Genomic DNA, 9,035 nt, shown 5'->3' with positions numbered 1-9,035 from the left:
TTTTTATTATGCAAAGAATAATCATATAATAGTGAAACTTTCATAAAAAATAAAGTCAAAATAAAAAACTAAAACTTGAGCACACCTTTGCACGTGTACCTTTCTATTATGCAAAGAATAATCATATAACAGTGAAACTTTCATACTCTAGTGTAATTTACAAACATATTGTGTACTTACGTGTATACATTTCCACTCAATCAACATAAAAACAATACAGATTTTTAAAACTAAGAAATATATAAAAATTCAAAAGCAAAAACATATGAAATCATGCAATGTGTAACGGGCTTCAAGCCAAATCAATTTACATTAAACAAGGGCAAGTCAAAAATTTAGGCTAAGGAAAAAAAACCCGACTTAGGCTAAACAATGGCAAGTCTAAAAAGTCAGCCTAAAAAGGTCATGAAACATCACATGAAAAAGAAACAACACAAATTTTGACAAAATAATCAAGAGTAGTTTTTTTGTATCCAGCGAAATGCTAGGGGTTTAGGAATGACAAATCAAATATTTTTCATGACAAATAATGTTCGCTGAGAATGCAAGTTTAGGTGACGAGCATGAAAAATCTGTCTCGGTTTATTTTTTTGGCGAATACGCAAAGCTTGCATATCATTTCATTGAGAGAAAAAGTAGAATGAGTATAGGGGGTAAGACATGACAGGAACGCACGCAGGCATGAACATGATGCATGGAGCAGAAAGACAAAGGATGCTCGGCCCACATAGAAGATACATCATAGCTAAACCTACCACACTCGAGCCGAGAGCGACGATGCCAAACCAACGAGAACTCCAATATCATCCGAGCTAAAACCGGGGACACCGCGAACAAACAAGACATTGCCTTCAAGAAGGAAGACGACGCGAGACTCCGTCACTATCTTTCCCCTGAGCTGGAATAGGGGCACAACGGAAGGCCTTGGCAACTCCTCCAAGGAGGGAAACGACACCCGTGGGCGCTGTCGTTGCCAGCACTCGCAAGCGAGCAGGGATCTCTCCCTGACCTGAGGTGAAGCGATCCCATAGCCGCCGAATCCGGTATCATAGATGGGGAGGCCAAAGTTGGTTGGAATGACAAAGTCAGGTGTGTGGGGGTGGGGGAGGGCTTTGATGCATACATGGTAGGGTGGGTGATGAGGCGAACCACACGGTGGTCTTGACACGATGGTGTGCAGCAACGCCGACGATCGAGGACTGGAAGAGTGCAGATCTGAGCCACCATGGCCTTGACCGTGGTGACGTCGGCGATCGAGGTAAGCTGGAAGGGACGCAGCTACTCGGTCGCAGGAGCCGGCAACAAAGGACACTGGAGAGACGCGTGACTGAGACCACCGGGGCCAGAACAGGGCCAGCAAGGACCCACCGTGAGGGGGCCCGACTTTGCCACAACCATGTACACATCGTCGCCTCCGCTCGAGAGTCGTCACCGTATGGGAGGGAGGGAGGGTCGTCGGAGACCAGGAAGGGGGGGCTGCATGGGAGGCAGGCCGCGAATGCCTCGGCAGTCGGCCGCACACCACAATCCACAGCCACGACCAGGAAGCACCTGCAGAGCTGGAACAAGGCCACGGGGGTTGGGAAGGCTGGGGGGGAGGGGGGCAGTGGTGGCATCGATCGTGAGCATCAGAGTTGTCGTCGATCGGTAGGTCGAGCAACAATTGGTGGGTGGGACAGGCCCGAGAGTCATCGTGAGGAACACCGGGTCATGGTCGGAGGGGGTGGATGTAGGGAAACGTCGCATGGGAAACAAAAATTTTCCTACGCGCACGAAGACCTATCATGGTGATGTCCATCTACGAGAGGGGATGAGTGATCTACGTACCCTTGTAGATCGTACAGCAGAAGCGTTAGAGAACGCGGTTGATGTAGTGGAACGTCCTCACGTCCCTCGATCCGCCTCGCGAACAATCCCGCGATCAGTCCCACGATCTAGTACCGAACGGACGGCACTTCCGTGTTCAGCACACGTACAGCTCGACGATGATCTCGGCCTTCTTGATCCAGCAAGAGAGACGGAGAGGTAGAAGAGTTCTCCGGCAGCGTGACGGCGCTCCGGAGGTTGGTGATGATCTTGTCTCAGCAGGGCTCCGCCCGAGCTCCGCAGAAACACGATCTAGAGGAAAAACTATGGAGGTATGTGGTCGGGCAGCCGTGAGAAAGTCGTCTCAAATCTGCCCTAAAAGCCCCATATATATAGGAGGAGGGAGGGGGACCTTGCCTTGGGGTCCAAGGGATCCCCAAGGGGTCGGCCGAGCCAGGGGGGAGGACTCTCCCCCCCCCCCCCAAACCGAGTCCTACTTGGTTTGGTGGGAGGGAGTCCTTCCCCTTTCCCACTTCTTCCCTTTTTTTTTCTTTCCTTTGATTTTTTCTCTCTTGGCGCATAGGGGATTGGTGGGCTGTCCCACCAGCCCACTAAGGGCTGGTGTGACCCCCCCAAATGCCTATGGGCTTCCCCGGAGTGGGTTGCCCCCCTCCGGTGAACTCCCGGAACCCATTCGTCATTCCCGGTACATTCCCGGTAACTCCGAAAACCTTACGGTAATCAAATGAGGTCATCCTATATATCAATCTTCGTTTCCGGACTATTCTGGAAACCCTCGTGCCGTCCGTGATCTCATCCGGGACTCCGAACAACATTCGGTAACCAACCATATAACTCAAATACGCATAAAACAACGTCGAACCTTAAGTGTGCAGACCCTGCGGGTTCGAGAACTATGTAGACATGACCCGAGAGACTCCTCGGTCAATATCCAACAGCGGGACCTGGATGCCCATATTGGATCCTACATATTCTACGAAGATCTTATCGTTTGAACCTCAGTGCAAGGATTCGTATAATCCCGTATGTCATTCCCTTTGTCCTTCGGTATGTTACTTGCCCGAGATTCGATCGTCAGTATCCGTATACCTATTTCAATATCGTTTACCGGCAAGTCTCTTTACTCGTTCCGTAATACAAGATCCCGCAACTTACACTAAGTTACATTGGTTGCAAGGCTTGTGTGTGATGTCGTATTACCGAGTGGGCCCCGAGATACCTCTCCGTCACACGGAGTGACAAATCCCAGTCTTGATCCATACTAACTCAACTAACACCTTCGGAGATACCTGTAGAGCATCTTTATAGTCACCCAGTTACGTTGCGACGTTTGATACACACAAAGCATTCCTCCGGTGTCAGTGAGTTATATGATCTCATGGTCATAGGAATAAATACTTGACACGCAGAAAACAGTAGCAACAAAATGACACGATCAACATGCTACGTCTATTAGTTTGGGTCTAGTCCATCACGTGATTCTCCCAATGACGTGATCCAGTTATCAAGCAACAACACCTTGTTCATAATCAGAAGACACTGACTATCATCGATCAACTGGCTAGCCAACTAGAGGCATGCTAGGGACGGTGTTTTGTCTATGTATCCACACATGTAAATGAGTCTTCATTCAATACAATTATAGCATGGATAATAAACTATTATCTTGATACAGGAATTATAATAATAACTATACATTTATTATTGCCTCTAGGGAATAATTCCAACAGTCTCCCACTTGCACTAGAGTCAATAATCTAGCCCTCACATCACCATGTGAATTACATTGTAATAAATCTAACACCCATACAGTTCTGGTGTCGATCATGTTTTGGCCGTGGAAGAGGCTTAGTCAGCGGGTCTGCTACATTCAGATCCGTGTGCACTTTGCATATATTTACGTCCTCCTCCTCGACGTAGTCGCGGATGAGGTTGAAGCGTCGTTTGATGTGTCTGGTCTTCTTGTGAAACCTTGGTTCCTTTGCTAAGGCAATGGCACCAGTGTTGTCACAGAACAAGGTTATTGGATCCAGTGCACTTGGCACCACTCCAAGATCCGTCATGAACTGCTTCATCCAGACACCCTCCTTAGCCGCCTCCGAGGCAGCCATGTACTCCGCTTCACACGTAGAATCTGCTACGACGCTTTGCTTGGAACTGCACCAGCTTACTGCACCCCCATTAAGAATAAATACGTATCCGGTTTGCGACTTAGAGTCGTCCGGATCTGTGTCAAAGCTTGCATCGACGTAACCTTTTACGGCGAGCTCTTCGCCACCTCCATACACGAGAAACATCTCCTTAGTCCTTTTCAGGTACTTCAGGATATTCTTGACCGCCGTCCAGTGATCCACTCCTGGATTACTCTGGAACCTACCTGCCATACTTATGGCCAGGCTAACATCCGGTCTAGTGCACAGCATTGCATACATGATAGAGCCTATGGCTGAAGCATAGGGGACGGAGCGCATATGCTCTCTATCTTCATCAGTTGCTGGGCACTGAGTCTTACTCAATCTCGTACCTTGTAACACTGGCAAGAACCCTTTCTTGGACTGTTCCATTTTGAACCTCTTCAAAACTTTATCAAGGTATGTGCTTTGTGAAAGTCCTATCAGGCGTTTTGATCTATCCCTATAGATCTTAATGCCTAGAATGTAAGCAGCTTCTCCTAGGTCCTTCATAGAGAAACTTTTATTCAAGTAACCTTTTATGCTCTCCAAAAGCTCTACGTTATTTCCAATCAGTAATATGTCATCCACATATAATATTAGAAACACCACAGAGCTCCCACTCACTTTCTTGTAAATACAAGATTCTCCAACCACTTGTATAAACCCAAATGCTTTGATCACCTCATCAAAGCGTTTGTTCCAACTCCGAGATGCTTGCACTAGTCCATAAATGGATCGCTGGAGCTTGCACACCTTGTCAGCATTTTTAGGATCGACAAAACCTTCGGGTTGCATCATATACAACTCTTCCTTAAGGAAACCGTTAAGGAACGCCGTTTTGACATCCATCTGCCAGATTTCATAATCGAAAAATGCAGCTATTGCTAACATGATTCTGACGGACTTAAGCATTGCTACGGGAGAGAAAGTCTCATCGTAGTCAATTCCTGGAACTTGTGAAAAACCCTTTGCCACAAGTCGAGCTTTATAAACGGTCACATTACCGTCAGCGTCCGTCTTCTTCTTAAAGATCCATTTGTTCTGAATAGCCTTGCGGCCCTCAGGCAGCATCTCCAAAGTCCACACTTTGTTCTCATACATGGATCCTATCTCGGATTTCATGGCTTCTAGCCATTTGTTGGAATCTGGGCCCACCATTGCTTCTTCATAATTTGCAGGTTCATTGTTGTCTAACAACATGATTGATAATACGGGATTACCGTACCACTCTGGAGCAGCGCGTGATCTCGTCGACCTGTGTGGTTCAACAGAAACTTGAACTGGAGTTTCATGATCATCATCATTAACTTCCTCCTCAACTGGCATCGCAATGACAGAGGTTTCCCCTTGCCCTGCGCCACCATCCAGAGGGATGAGAGGTTCGACAACCTCGTCAAGTTCTATCTTCCTCCCACTCAATTCTCTCGAGAGAAACTCCTTCTTGAGAAAAGTTCCGTTCTTAGCAACAAACACTTTGCCCTCGGATTTGAGATAGAAGGTGTACCCAACTGTCTCTTTTGGGTAACCTATGAAGACACACTTTTCCGCTTTGGGTTCCAGCTTTTCAGGCTGAAGCTTTTTGACATAAGCATCACATCCCCAAACTTTAAGAAACGAAAACTTTGGCCTTTTGCCATACCACAGTTCGTATGGTGTCGTCTCAACGGATTTCGATGGTGCCCTATTTAAAGTGAATGCAGCTGTTTCTAATGCATAACCCCAAAACGATAACGGCAAATCAGTAAGAGACATCATAGATCGCACCATTTCTAACAAAGTACGATTACTACGTTCGGACACACCATTACGCTGTGGTGTTCCAGGCGGTGTTAACTGCGAAACAATTCCACATTGTCTTAAGTGAGTACCAAACTCGAAACTCAGATATTCACCCCCACGATCAGACCGTAGGAACTTGATCTTCTTGTCACGATGATTTTCCACTTCACTCTGAAATTGCTTGAACTTTTCAAATGTTTCAGACTTGTGCTTCATCAAGTAGACATAACCATATCTACTTAAATCGTCAGTGAAGGTGAGAAAATAACGATATCCGCCGCGTGCCTCCACGCTCATTGGACCACACACATCGGTATGTATGATTTCCAACAAGTCACTTGCATGCTCCATTGTTCCGGAGAACGGAGTCTTAGTCATCTTGCCCATGAGGCATGGTTCGCACGTGTCAAGTGAATCAAAGTCAAGTGACTCCAAAAGTCCATCAGCATGGAGTTTCTTCATGCGCTTTACACCAATATGACCCAAGCGGCAGTGCCACAAAAATATGGCGCTATCATTGTTTACTCTAACTCTTTTGGTCTCAATGTTATGTATATGCGTATCTCTATCAAGATTCAATATGAACAATCCTCTCACATTCGGTGCATGACCATAAAAGATGTTACTCATAGAAATAGATCAACCATAATTCTCAGACTTAAAAGAGTAACCGTCTCGCAATAAACAAGATCCAGATATAATGTTCATGCTCAACGCAGGCACTAAATAACAATGATTTAAGTTCATCGCTAATCCCGATGGTAGTTGAAGTGACACTGTGCCGACGGCGATTGCATCAACTTTGGAACCGTTTCCTACGCGCATCGTCACTTCGTCTTTCGCCAGCCTTCGTCTATTCCGCAGTTCCTGCTTCGAGTTGCAAATGTGAGCAACAGAACCGGTATCGAATACCCAGGCACTACTACGAGAGCCGGTTAAGTACACATCTATAACATGTATATCAAATATACCTGATTTTTCTTTGCCCGCCTTCTTATCTGCCAGATACTTGGGGCAATTGCGCTTCCAGTGACCCATACCCTTGCAATAGAAGCACTCTATTTCAGGCTTAGGTCCAGCCTTGGGTTTCTTCGGCGGATTGGCAACAGGCTTGCCGCTCTTCTTCGAATTGCCCTTCTTGCCTTTGCCGTTTCTCTTGAAACTAGTGGTCTTGCTCACCATCAACACTTGATGCTCTTTACGGAGTTCAGACTCTGCGACTTTCAGCATCGCAAACAACTCGCCGGGAGACTTGTTCATCCCTTGCATGTTGTAGTTCAACACAAAGCCTTTATAGCTTGGCGGCAGTGATTGAAGGATTCTGTCAGTGATAGCTTCTTGCGGGAGTTCAATCCCCAGTTCAGCTAGACGGTTTGAGTACCCAGACATTTTGAGCACATGTTCACTGACAGACGAGTTTTCCTCCATCTTGCAAGCATAGAATTTATCGGAGGTCTCATACCTCTCGATCCGGGCGTTCTTCTGAAAGATAAACTTCAACTCCTGGAACATCTCAAATGCTCCATGACGCTCAAAGCGACGTTGAAGTCCCGGTTCTAAGCCATACAAGACTGCACATTGAACTATTGAGTAGTCCTCCTTACGTGCTAACCAAGCGTTCTTAACATCCTGATCAGCCGTAGCGGGTGGTTCATCTCCTAGCGCAGCATTAAGGACATAATCCTTCTTTCCAGCTTGTAAGATTAGCTTAAGATTACCAGCCCAGTCTACAAAGTTGCTTCCATCATCTTTCAACTTAGCTTTCTCTAGGAACGTATTAAAATTCAGGATGACACTTGCGTGAGCCATGATCTACAACACAAATATATTCAAAGTGGACTTAGACTATGTTCAAGATAATTAGAGTTCAACTTAATCAAATTATAAGCTAAACTCCCACTCAAAAAGTACATCTCTCTAGTCATTTGAGTGGTTCATGATCCACTTACACTATCCCAAGTCCGATCATCACGTGAGTTGAGTATAGTTTCAGTGGCAAGCATCCCTATGCTAATCATATCAACTATATGATTCATGATCGACCTTTCGGTCTCATGTGTTCCGAGGCCATGTCTGCACATGCTAGGCTCGTCAAGCTTAACCCGAGTGTTCCGCGTGCGCAACTGTTTTGCACCCGTTGTATGTGAACGTTGAGTCTATCACACCCGATCATCACTTGGTGTCTCGAAACGACGAACTGTAGCAACGGTGCACAGTCGGGGAGAACACAATTTCGTCTTGAAATTCTAGTGAGAGATCACCTCATAATGCTACCGTCGTTCTAAGCAAAATAAGGTGCAAAAAAAGGATTAACATCACATGCAATTCATAAGTGACATGATATGGCCATCATCACGTGCTTCTTGATCTCCATCACCAAAGCACCGGCACGATCTTCTTGTCACCGGCGCCACACCATGATCATCCATCAACGTGTTGCCATCGGGGTTGTCGTGCTACTTATGCTATTACTACTAAAGCTACATCCTAGCAAAATAGTAAACGCATCTGCAAGCACAAACGTTAGTGTAAAGACAACCCTATGGCTCCTGCCGGTTGTTGTACCATCGACATGCAAGTCGATATTTCTATTACAACATGATCATCTCATACATCCAATATATCACATCACATCGTTGGCCATATCACATCACAATCATACCCTGCAAAAACAAGTTAGACGTCCTCTAATTTTGTTGTTGCATGTTTTACGTGGTGACCAAGGGTATCTAGTAGGATCGCATCTTACTTACGCAAACACCACAACGGAGATATATGAGTTGCTATTTAACCTCATCCAAGGACCTGCTCGGTCAAATCCGATTCAACTAAAGTTGGAGAAACCGTCACTTGCCAGTCATCTTTGAGCAAAGGGGGTTACTCGTAACGATGAAACCAGTCTCTCGTAAGCGTACGAGTAATGTCGGTCCAAGCCGCTTCAATCCAACAATACCGCGGAATCAAGAAAAGACTAAGGAGGGCAGCAAAACGCACATCACCGCCCACAAAACCTTTTGTGTTCTACTCGAGAAGACATCTACTCATGAACCTAGCTCATGATGCCACTGTGGGGAAACGTCGCATGGGAAACAAAAATTTTCCTACGCGCACGAAGATCTATCATGGTGATGTCCATCTACGAGAGGGGATGAGTGATCTACGTACCCTTGTAGATCGTACAGCAGAAGCGTTAGAGAACGCGGTTGATGTAGTGGAACGTCCTCACGTCCCTCGATCCTCCCCGCGAACAATCCC

Source organism: Hordeum vulgare, chromosome 6H (genome assembly GCF_904849725.1).
Source record: "Hordeum vulgare subsp. vulgare chromosome 6H, MorexV3_pseudomolecules_assembly, whole genome shotgun sequence".
Classification (NCBI taxonomy): Eukaryota; Viridiplantae; Streptophyta; class Magnoliopsida; order Poales; family Poaceae; genus Hordeum; species Hordeum vulgare.
This window is presented reverse-complemented; position numbering follows the sequence as displayed.